We start from the raw sequence: 13,101 nt of genomic DNA, 5'->3' as shown, positions 1-13,101 counted from the left end.
GGTCAATCGTGGATTTGAAGAGAGTAAAATGACTGCAGTAATACAGCTAATGGTGGAAATTTCTGGGTCCCCTGTATTGCAGAGACACTGTTTTAAAATCCACACAAATAACAAAAAAAATGGAGAGGATGAAAAAACATAGATTATGCTGAGTATTATCGACTTGACCCTCAGACATATCCTGCAACTTTATATCAGTTAGCTATTTCTGCATAACAAATCACCCCAAAATTTAGGAACTTAAGGCAACTTTCATTTATTATTTCTCACAAGACTATATCTCTGGGTCAGGCAAAGCTAATCTTGCCTGGCCTTGCTGTATAATTGGGGTCAGCTGACAGATTGGCTGAGTGTTGACTTGTCTCAGATGCCCTTGGCTGGGATTATTCAACTTGTATCTATGCAGTCTCATTCTTCAGAGGACTAACTTGGGCTTGTATTCATGGTATTGCAAGATTTTCAGAAAGAAATAAGAAACATGCCTATAGTTAACACTATTGTATTGTACCTTAAACATTCCTTAGGCAGGTAGATCTCATGTTAAGTGTTCTTACGACAATTAAAACAACAACAACACAACAACAACAACAAAAAAAACCCACACATCATTTTCATCATATTCTATTGGTCAAAGCAAATCACAAGATCAGCCCAGATTCAAGGATTGGAGTACTGGATTCAACATCTTGAAGGGAAGAGCTGCAAAGTTACCTGGCAAAGAGAATGGATACAGGAAGCACTGAGGGTTTGAGGATATTATTCAACAATCAGTTTCCTTCAGACTGTGCCAGTCTTTCCTGCCAGTCTGTGTCTGAGACATTCACCCTTATAAACTGCATCAAAGCACTCTCTTATCTTTTATGTTCTTATTGGGTTTGACAAATGAAAAATACCAATAGCGGATTAGAGACTGCATCAAAGCATGTTGGACTGCAGGTTATACATAACTGAATCTCTTTCTGTAAGGCAAAAGATCCTGCCTGGTAGGTTTTATGATACGTTTCTATTCATGATTCATAAAAGGCATATTACCCTTGATTAATCAAAATTGTACTTTAAAGAGCTAATGCTTAGCAATTAATTTTTCAGATATTTTAATTCATAATTCAGTTGCAAATAATCTATAACTTTGAACAATCTTCAGGATTGCCATCTGTTGTTCATTAGCATTAAACTTAAGCAAACAAAATATCTGTAAAATATTTTAATTGAAATTATACAGTTGTGGGGACTTTTTAAATTAAAAATGACCCTTGTGATTCAAAGTGTGTCTATACTTATTTTATATGATAATAAAATTATTTTCAAATTAAACAAATAATTAAAATAATGTAGACTGAGCACTGATTTTATCTAATTATAATTCATGAAAAAAAGTTTCTTGAAATCATTATATTCAATACTTTGTGTTTCCCTGGATTAAGACACCAACGTAATTGTGAATGCTTGAATCTTTAAGTATTTCAGTTAAACTAGAGTATTGTATATCGTGGATATTATAGAATATACTTAACTATATTATTGTAGTTTAGCCAATGAGAAAAGAGTGATATTTATTTTTAATGTGTATCTGATAAAATAAATTATAGTATATACATACCCCAAAGTTTATAGAAACGTTTATTTAGAAAAAAATTCTAATTAAACAAATATTTCTCAAATTTGCTTTATCCAACCTCTGTCTATATACCTACGTATATAATCTCATTATACTCATTATAAACACATGTATATATGTGTGTATGTTTGGTGACCCATTATAAGTTACTACCATTGAGACTATACCCTTAAGTACTTCAGCATGTATCCTCTAAGAATAAAAGATATTCTTCTACATAATTTCAATAGTATTATCACAACTAAGAGTAAGAAGAGTCCCATAACGCTATTGAATATTCAGTTCATATGTAAATTTCTCTCAATAGTTTCCAAACTCTCTTTTAAAGAATTTTTTTCGGCAGATTCAATCAAATCTCAGACCCTTCCTCTGATTGTTATATATATATATATATTTTAGTCACTTTTTATCTAGAATAATCCCTCAAGTGTGATTGATTGATTGATTGATTGTTTTGATATATACTTTTGGAAGAAGTCAGTAAGTTGTCTGTTTGATTGCTCCCACATTCTGGATTTGTCTCACTGTTTTCTTTCTTTAACTTGTTCCACTATCCAATGTATTTCCTCTGGGATTTATGACTAATTGTTTGTTTTGTTCAAGTTGAACATGATTGGCAAGAATATTTCATAGGTGATAACGTATACTCTATATTGCATCACATGAGTAGCACGTATTGTCAATAATTAACTGTAAACTGTTAATTTTGCCAAGTTTGATCATTTGGTTAAAGTAGTGCCCACCAGATTTTTGCATTTTAGAGATGCTTTTTTTTTTTCTGATTAGTAAAGTAGTCCATGCAATTATCATGTTACCCAATGTACTTTCATCCAATGATTACTTTTCTAATCAATTATTACACTTGGGGTTGCAAAGTGTTTTCTAAAAATTCTAAGATGGCATTTCATTTATTAGTTATATTCTTCTGTAAAGAAAAGGTTTTCTTATCATTGTGTCTTTCTATTTATATATTTGTTTATTTAGTATCAGTATGGGACCAAGATTTTAAAAGTATAATCAATTAGTACTATTTTGATGTTTGAATGATCGACTTTGATTTAATATCAAATGAATAATTAAATATAATAATTGTTTTTCATCAATCCTTTTCTAAAATTTCTTATATTGACTTTCATTGTATGAGCTTATTCTCTAATAGATATCTAAGGAAGGAATCATGAGTATAGTTTTCTTTGTGTTTTTGCATGTTTATTGCTATTTTTTTTTCTTGAAAATGTTGATTCACTGTTGGCTTTCTTTGTATGTTTCTATTAATAAGTACTAGGGAAATTTTATTTTATTATTTTAATTTAATTTAATTATTTTACTTTATTTTTATAACTTCTTGGTCTTCTTGCCTGGACTGGGGAACCAAGAATTCTTCTATTTATACTTAAGATACAGTTTGTTTGTTTTTTTAAGTTTTACCACTGGAATCAATTTTTCAAGCCTAAGAGCAATCCTATTGATACTTAGATTCTCATATTCTTTTTTCAGTCAGAAAATTTCATTTTAATATTAAATATTAATTGTTTTCCACTGTTTAGTTTTTGCTCTTAAGGGTCTACAATTTATATGTATATATCGACTCATATCTGCATCCATGTCTATGTATTTATGCATTAATATATATATATATATATGTTTTTTGGATCCACTTTATTTTTCCTTATTATTTTGTCTTGGCTTTTTTTTCATTCTTCTCTTCTATATTTATTACTTTATTTGCAGTTTTTGTCTATTCTTCCGTTGGTACCCTGTAACATTTCTGAGATGTTTTGTTCTTCAGTTGTTTTTCCTTTGTTCAGTTTGCTCTTACATCATGTATTTCTTTTGCTTGTACATTACAATCATGAGTTTTTTAATACATAATTTGTTGTGTTTTTTTCACTTCTCTAATTTCTTGTTTAATTTTAACCAATTAAGGGCAAAAAGTTGGTGCACAATTTACCCAGCTTTGTCAGATCCCCTTTTTCACAGCAGGGAGTTATAAATTTTTTCATACCTAAAATTATTGATTAGCATGTTTTTATTATAGTAACTGTATGGCTATAAATTATTCTTTCTTGCTTATAATAAATTTTGTAGATGTTTTTTGTACTAGCAATAATAAGTTGGGTGGGGTGGAGAAGGAGTTTGGATGGCTTATTTATTTTCTTTAAGAGTTTTCTATTCTTGTGTCACAGTGAAGTTCAGGTCTTAATAAATGGTAGCTTCCTGTATGTGTGGTGAGGGGGGAGTTGATCACTGTGCCTTCTGCTTCTGATTCAGTGATGCCTTCTTGTTTTATAGGATTATGAACTTGAACAGTGTGCTTGTTTCTCTCCTTTCACCACAAAGCCTTCTTCTTTTCCCTCCTATTTCCTAGATGTACTTCCCAACACTGCTTCCTCTGGAATTGTTCACTTTTAATGCCCTTTCTTTTTGATGCACCAGATCTGACTCATTCTCAGGATTCTTTACCCAGAGCAAGAAGCTGTCTCTAGGGAAGTAGTATTTATATTCCACCACTGTTAGGGTTCCTCTACACACCTTTCTCTTTTGGCGATATTTTCTAATCTACTACTCCTCAAAAATGGACTCCATTTCTGCATCTGCTGTCGTCAAACGTTTGTTTCCCCAGTTACATGTAAATCGAATTTTGCAGTATTCTCTGTTTATTGACTGTCATGTAGGTTGTGTGAAGAATTTTTGATCTAAGGTTGTTAACATTATGCGTATACCAAGGAGTTGTTAATATTATGTGTATACCAAGGAGTCTCAAGACAATGTATCTTAAATAGTTGAAAGTCAATGAAATTAGAATATATGAACCTCGCAGAGGGCAGACAGCAGAAGCAAGAAGAACTACAATCCTGCAGCCTGTGGAACAAAAACCACATTCACAGAAAGATAGACAAGATGAAAAGGCAGAGGACTATGTACAAGATGAAGGAACAAGATAAAACCCCAGAAAAACAACTAAGTGAAATGGAGATAGGCAACCTTCCAGAAAAAGAATTCAGAATAATGATAGTGAAGATGATCCAGGACCTCGGAAAAAGAATGGAGGCAAAGATTGAGAAGATGCAAGAAATGTTTAACAAAGACCTAGAAGAATTAAAGAACAGACAAACAGAGATGAACAATACAATACCTGAAATGAAAACTACACCAGAAGGAGTCAATAGCAGAATAACTGAGGCAGAAGAACAGATAAGTGACCTGGAAGACAGAATGGTGGAATTCACTGCTGTGGAACAGAATAAAGAAAACAGAATGAAAAGAAATGAAGACAGCCTAAGAGACTTCTGGGACAACATTAAATGCAACAACATTCGCATTATAGGGGTCCCAGAAGGAAAAGAGAGAGAGAAAGGGCCAGAGAAAATGTTTGAAGAGATAATAGTCAAAAACTTCCCTAAAATGGGAAAAGAAATAGCCACCCAAGTCCAGGAAGCACAGAGAGTCCCATACAGGATAAACCCAAGGAGAAACACCCTGAGACATATAGTAATCAAACTGGCAAAAATTAAAGACAAAGAAAAATTATTGAAAGCAGCAAGGGAAAAACGACAAATAACATACATGGGAACTCCCATAAGGTTAACAGCTGATTTCTCAGCAGAAACTCTACAAGACAGAAGGGAGTGGCACGATATATTTAAATTGATGAAAGGGAAGAACCTACAACGAAGATTACTCTACCCGGCAAGGATCTCATTCAGATTCGACTGAGAAATCAAAAGTTTTACAGACAAGCAAAAGCTAAGAGAATTCAGCACCACCAAACCAGCTTTACAACAAATGCTAAAGGAACTTCTCTAAGTGGGAAACACAAGAGAAGAAAAGGACCTACAAAAACAAACCCAAAACAATTAAGAAAATGGTCATAGGAACATACATATCGATAATTACCTTAAACGTGAATGGATTAAATGCTCCAACCAAAAGACACAGGCTTGCTGAATGGATACAAAAACAAGACCTATCTATATGCTGTCTACAAGAGACCCACTTCAGACCTAGGGACACATACAGACTGAAAGTGAGGGGATGGAAAAAGATATTCCATGCAAATGGAAATCAAAAGAAAGCTGGAGTAGCTATACTCATATCAGATAAAATAGACTTTAAAATAAAGAATGTTACAAGAGACAAGGAAGGACACTACATAATGATCAAGGGCTCAATCCAAGAAGAAGATATAACAATTATAAATATATATGCACCCAACATAGGAGCACCTCAATACATAAGGCAACTGCCAACAGCTATAAAAGGGGAAATCGACAGTAACACAATAATAGTGGGGGACTTTAACACCTCACTTACACCAATGGACAGATCATCCAAAATGAAAATAAGGAAACAGAAGCTTTAAGTGACACAATAGGCCAGATAGATTTAACTGATATTTATAGGACATTCCATCCAAAAACAGCAGATTACACTTTCTTCTCAAGTGTGCACGGAACATTCTCCAAGATAGATCACATCTTGGGTCACAAATCAAGCCTCAATAAATTTAAGAATATTGTAATCATATCAATCATCTTTTCTGACCACAACGCTATGAGATTAGAAATGAATTACAGGGGAAAAAACATAAAAACCACAAACACATGGAGGCTAAACAATCCGTTACTAAATAACCAAGAAATCACTGAAGAAATCAAAGAGGAATTCAAAAAATACCTAGAGACAAATGACAATGAAAACACGACGATCCAAAACTTATGGGATGCAGCAAAAGCAGTTCTAAGAGGGAAGTTTATAGCTATACAAGCCTACCTCAAGAAACAAGAAAAATCTCAAAAAAAGCAATCTAACCTTACCCCTAAAGGAACTAGAGAAAGAAGAACAAACAAAACCCAAAGTTAGCAGAAGGAAAGAAATCATAAAGATCAGAGCGGAAATAAATGAAATAGAAACAAAGAAAACAACAGCAAAGACCAATAAAACTAAAAGCTGGTTCTTTGAGAAGATAAATAAAATTGATAAACCATTAGCCAGACTCATCAAGAAGAAGAGGGAGAGGACTCAAATCAATAAAGTTAGAAATAAAAAAGGAGACGTTACAACAGACACTGCAGAAATACAAAGCATCCTAAGAGACTACTACAAGCAACTCTACGCCAAAAAAAAATGGACAACCTGGAAGAAATGGACAAATTCTTAGAAAGGTATAACCTCCCAAGACTGAACCAGGAAGAAATAGAAAATATGAACTGACCAACCACAAGTAATGAAATTGAAACTGTGATTAAAAATCTTCCAACAAACAAAAGTCCAGGACCAGATGGCTTCACAGGTGAATTCTATCAAACATTTAGAGAAAAGCTAACACCCATCCTTCTCAAGCTCTCCCAAAAAATTGCAGAGGAAGGAACACTCTCAGACTCATTCTATGAGGCCACCATCACCCTGATACCAAAACCAGACAAAGATACTACAAAAAAAGAAAATTACAGACCAATATCACTGATGAATATAGATGCAAAAATCCTCAACAAAATACTAGCAAACAGAATACAACAGCACATTCAAAGGGTCATACACCATGATCAAGTGGGATTTATCCGAGGGATGCAAGGATTCTTCAATATATGCAAATCAATCAATGTGATACACCATATTAAGAAATTGAAGAATAAAAACCATATGATCATCTCAATAGATGCAGAAAAAGCTTTTGACAAAATTCAACACCATTTATGATAAAAACTCTCCAGAAAGTGGGCATAGAGGGAACCTACCTCAACATAATGAAGGCCATATGCGATAAACCCACAGCAAACATCATTCTCAATGGAGAAAAACTGAAAGCATTTCCTCTAAGATCAGGAACAAGACAAGGATGTCCACTCTCACCACTGTTATTCAACATAGTTTTGGAAGTCCTAGCCATGGCAATCAGAGAAGAAAAGGAAATAAAAGGAATACAAATTGGAAAAGGAGTAAAACTGTCACTGTTTGCAGATGACATGATACTATACGTAGAGAATCCTAAAGATGCCACCAGAAAACTACTAGAGCTAATCAATGAATTTGGTAAAGTTGCAGGATACAAAATTAATGCACAGAAATCTCTTGCATTCCTATACACTAATGATGAAAAATCTGAAAGAGAAATTAAGGAAACACTCCCATTTACCACTGCAACAAAAAGAATAAAATACCTAGGAATAAACCTACCTAGGGAGACAAAAGACCCATATGAAGAAAACTGTAAGACACTGATGAAAGAAATTAAAGATGATACCAACAGATGGAGAGATATACCATGTTCTTGGATTGGAAGAATCAATATTGTGAAAATGACTATACTACCCAAAGCAATCTACAGATTCAATGCAATCCCTATCAAATTACCAATGGCATTTTTTTATGGAACTAGAACAAAAAATCTTAAAATTTGTATGGAGGCACAAAGCAGTCTTGAGGGAAAAAACCGGAGCTGGAGGAATCAGACTACCTGACTTCAGACTATACTAGAAAGATACAGTAATCAAGACAGTATGGTAACTGACACAAAAACAGAAACATAGATCAATGGAACAAGATAGAAAGCCCAGAGATAAACCCATGCACCTATGGCCAACTAGTCTATGACAAAGGAGGCAAGGATATACCATGGAGAAAAGACCATCTATTCAATAAGTGGTGCTGGGAAAACCGTACAGCTACATGTAAAAGAATGAAATTAGAACACTCCCTAACACCATACACAAAAATAAACTCAAAATGGATTAAACACCTAAATGTAAGGCCAGACACTATAAAACTCTTACAGGAAAACATAGGCAGAACACTCTATGACATAAATCACAGCAAGATCCTTTTTGACCCAGCTCCTAGAGAAATGGAAATAAAAACAAAAATAAACAAATGGGACCTAATGAAACTTAAAAGCTTTTGCACAGCAAAGGAAACCATAAACAAGACAAAAAGACAACCCTCAGAATGGGAAAAAATATTTGCAAACGAAGCAATGGACAAAGGATTAGTCTCCAAAATATATAAACAGCTCATGCAGCTCAATATTAAAAAAACAAACAACCCAATCCAAAAATGGGCAGAAGACCTATATAGACATTTCTCCAAAGAAGATATACAGATGGCCAAGAAGCACATGAAAAGCTGCTCAACATCACTAATTATTAGAGAAATGCAAATCAAAACTACAATGGGGTATAACCTCACACCAGTTAGAATGGGCACCATCAGAAAATCTACAAACAACAAATGCTGGAGAGGGTGTGGAGAAAAGGGAACCCTCTTGCACTGTTGGTGGGAATGTAAATTGATACAGCCACTATGGAGAACAGTATGGAGGTTCCTTAAAAAACTAAAAATAGAATTACCATATGATCCAGCAATCCCACTACTGGGCATATACCCAGAGAAAACCATAGTTCAAAAAGACACATGCACCCCAATGTTCATTGCAGCACTATTTACAATAGCCAGGTCATGGAGGCAACCTAAATGCCCATCTACAGACGAATGGATAAAGAAGATGTGGTACATATATACAATGGAATATTACTCAGCCATAAAAGGAAACGATATTGGGTCATTTGTAGAGACGTGGATGGACCTAGAGACTGTCATACAGAGTGAAGTAAGTCAGAAAGAGAAAAACAAATATCGTATATTAACGCATATATGCGGAACCTAGAAAAATGGTACAGATGAACCGGTTTGCAGGGCAGAAATAGAGACATAGATGTAGAGAACAAATGTATGGACACCAAGGGGGGAAAGCTGCAGGGGGGTGGGGATGGTGGTGTGATGAATTGGGCGATTGGGGTTGACATGTATACACTGATGTGTATAAAATGGATGACTAATAAGAACCTGATGTATAAAATATATATATATATATATATATGAACCTCTCCTAATATTTTTAATAAATTGATCCATGTAATAAAGAACACCTCAGTGAAGAGTAGGAAGAAATAAAAAGAGTTATATTTCTCCTGGGAGTAAAGATAAGAGCTTAGATTTTTATAAATAAAGTTTTAGTAGTTATTCAGGGAAGCAAAGATTTCATGTGAGGTTAATTAGTCAATCTGAGAGCTTTGAAGAAAAACGTAATGCCTCATCTTTCATGATTCATTTATTTACTCAATACTAAAGGAAACTACTATTTTGCCTTTTTAAGATATATATATTTTTTTAATTAGAGGAAACATAGCAAAGGTTGTCATTTATTGATTTTCAGTTACTCTAAGCCATAAATTTAGTCTTTTGGAAGTTAACAGTTCTAACTTGTGTTATACACTTGCCTCCTGAGTCAGAAGGGTAACACATTTTATATTATACATATATAAGAGGAAGTCATGATTATCCTTCTTTTTTTCTCCTTCTATTCTTTTCTCCTTTTTCCTCCAAATTCTTTATTTTTCTTATTACATATGCATGTCTCCTGTTGAAAACACAAAAATGAATTATTTTGTAAAAAGGAAAGATTATTTTACATCATATGGGACTGCTGTTAAAGGCATTCTCATAACCTTGTTTTTGTACTTATCCTGTCTGAAAGAAAAAAAAATAGGTCAGTTAATATAAAGAAACCTGAAAAATATAAGCTATTGAGCATGACTGTTGTCTGCATATACCAATTATGTGCTTAACTCACACTTCAAGGAGCATATAAGGAACATGATTTTAGGAAGCTTGCTCTTTAGGAGTTTTATACTGAAAGATTCAGCAGGGTCTACAGTAATATAGCATCTCTCTTTCCATGCTTGACTTAAAGCAAGAAATTGAGAAAAACTGGGGAATTATTTATTGAAACTCTATATTTCAAACAATGGTCTGAAATTTATTTTACTAGGTTTCAGAGATGCTTTTATTTCATAACAATGTGCTTTAGACAGTCATTGCAGGAGAGATTTATTTGTTTATATTTTTCATTTGTCAGACTATATTTAACAAACATTGACTGAGTGAAGAATCACTGTACCAGGGACCAAGAGTGTGTGCATGTTAGTGGGAGTGATGAGAGATATATAACTAAGTTGGGGAAACCAAAATATCTTTTCCTTTTAAAAGGGAAAAAAAGACAAATAAAACAGAATGCAAGGTTACTAGGATGGGCAGTTTGCCAATGTTTGAGTAGATTGGATAATTTCTGCATCAACATTCCATTAGTTTTATGGAAAATTGTTATTTAAAAAATGTTTTTCTAAGCAGTGAGCATGATTATACAATTAATTATAGTGGCATTGAAAACTTCAGTTCTTCTAAAGAAATATTAATTAAAGCCCTAATCCCATGAAATTTCCATCTCACAGAATTAGAGAAACAAAACAAACAACAACAGCAAAACAAGACTGAAGAAAGGCAATGCTTTGTCCAAAAGAGTTATGAAACTATAAACTATTTTCCACATGGTTTAGTGATGCATGTGCAAATTTGAAAAGCCTCCAAAAATTTTGCTATGGGTTCTAAAAATATATATTTTTATTATTTAAGTCAGTTATAATCTCTTGGTTATATGGATATCAGCATCTGTCAAGAGACAATATATAAAAATATAGAAAATCTACAAGTATAAAAATGTAATTTTGATGTCCAAGAAAATGGAAATATTTCATTAATTTAAGGTACACTCAGTATTATATGATGCAGACATTTTAAAATGGTTTTAAATACCAATCCTGTCATAGGAAATACATAAATTGACAGGAAAATATGGGAACTACACCAAATGCTAACATTGAAAACTTTATGAGCCTTGTTTGTAAAATTTCTGCACTTTCTGTATTTCAGAAGTGTGGTTATATTACATACGAGATTAAAATTTTGGTTTTTTTTAACTCGGAACAGAACCTTGGATACATTTAACAGTAGCTGCCACCATTGCGCCACTGTACAGTTTTGTTGTGAACATAACATTTCCTTGTGAACATGTTTTCCTTGTGAACATCCTTGGGGGTACATGGTGCAGCCATATATTTTTCTTGTGAACCTCCAATGTGTGGTTCTTTTGCAGATTAGTCTGGACATTACTGGCCATTTTCAATTGCATCTTTATTTATATAACTGCTTTAAACATGGCAATTATATATTCATACGAGGTAATTTCAATGTCAGAATTTCTTGGGAGTATGATTCAGCTTTTTATTTTTATCTTTTCACTCTTAGTAACTTTTTCTGCATTTGTTTTACAGTGTGTGTGTGTGCCTGTATGTGTGTGTGTGTGTGTGTGTGTGTGTGTGTGTGTGTGTTTTGATCTCATGTTTAAGTTATCTGAATATATAAAGTACTGAGGGGCCTGGGCTGAGGAGCTCTTCAAAAGTTTTGCTTTACTTCTGCAAGACACACTTGCTATCAATGCAGAATAACTTTTTGCATTAATAATGGTTTTGCTGCTAGAAAATATCAGGGGAGTCTTGTTTTCCTATTCTTTCTTCCTTCCTTCTTCTATCCTATCCTTCTTTCCTTTCTTCATTTTCTTTCTATTTTTAAAATATTCTTTCATTATGAAAATATTTAGTTGCTTTTTCTGCCTGTAGCTGATTTTTTTTTCCGACCCATGCTTTCCATAAAGTTATGTCTTTAGCTTGAGGACCTATTTCCAAGTGCACACCTTGAGCAAGTCCACACTTTGCCTCCTGAATCCTGACTGGCCTTTCACAAATATGGCTCTATGTGCTTGGTGTCACCATATGCCCTTGACATACCATGGGTTTTAGTGCAGGCTTTTATCACTGTGGAATTATGTTTACTCCTCCTCTTTTAGCACTGGAATTTATCTTATGTATCCATGAACACAAATTGATTTTATTTATGTTCATTATACTTCCCATGAAAAACTTTATTTTCAGTGAAGGTTTTAAGAATTTCTAATTTTCCATTTTGTAGGAAGAGGAGTCCACAAGTTTCACCTTATACATAACTTCTGTAATGCTTGGATTTCTTAAAGAAATATATATTTCTTTTGTATTCTGTAAAAGTAATATCTGCTAAACACTAATCATAGAATAAGATGCAAGTTTTCTAATGTGGCATATAGACTTTTTTCTTATTATTTATTAAAACTATTTTTTAATGGAAATTTAAGATTGACAGCAGAATTGAGGGGAAGGTACAGAGATTTCCTTTATACCTTTTGCCCTCCCAGATCAGTTAGTCTCTGATAATACCGCAGCACGTTAGGCTCTGGTTAACTAGTTTCTCTACTCAGGGCAGGCCTAGTTGAGAAGAGCAGAGTACTCTGGAGAATGTCACAGTGGTTCCTTTTCTCTTCCCCCTACCGGAAGCACGATGAGACTTTTATATTTACTGTGGGAGTCTGGTTGACCTCCTGGAGGTAAATCTCACAATACTGTGGGAGTCCCCCTAAGACTGGGGGACCCTGCAGTTTTAACTCTCAGAGTTGACCTCACCGAGCATCCAGCAATTTGTCAAATACAGTTCCCGTTTTCCTCTTGGGCACTGGTTCCCACAGCAATTTTCATTCATGAGTCTCTGTTGCAGTAAAATGT

Source organism: Balaenoptera borealis (assembly GCF_965194805.1).
Source record: "Balaenoptera borealis genome assembly, chromosome: 18".
Taxonomy (NCBI): Eukaryota; Metazoa; Chordata; class Mammalia; order Artiodactyla; family Balaenopteridae; genus Balaenoptera; species Balaenoptera borealis.
The sequence above is the reverse complement of the archived record's forward strand: the minus strand, read 5'-3'. Positions refer to the sequence as shown.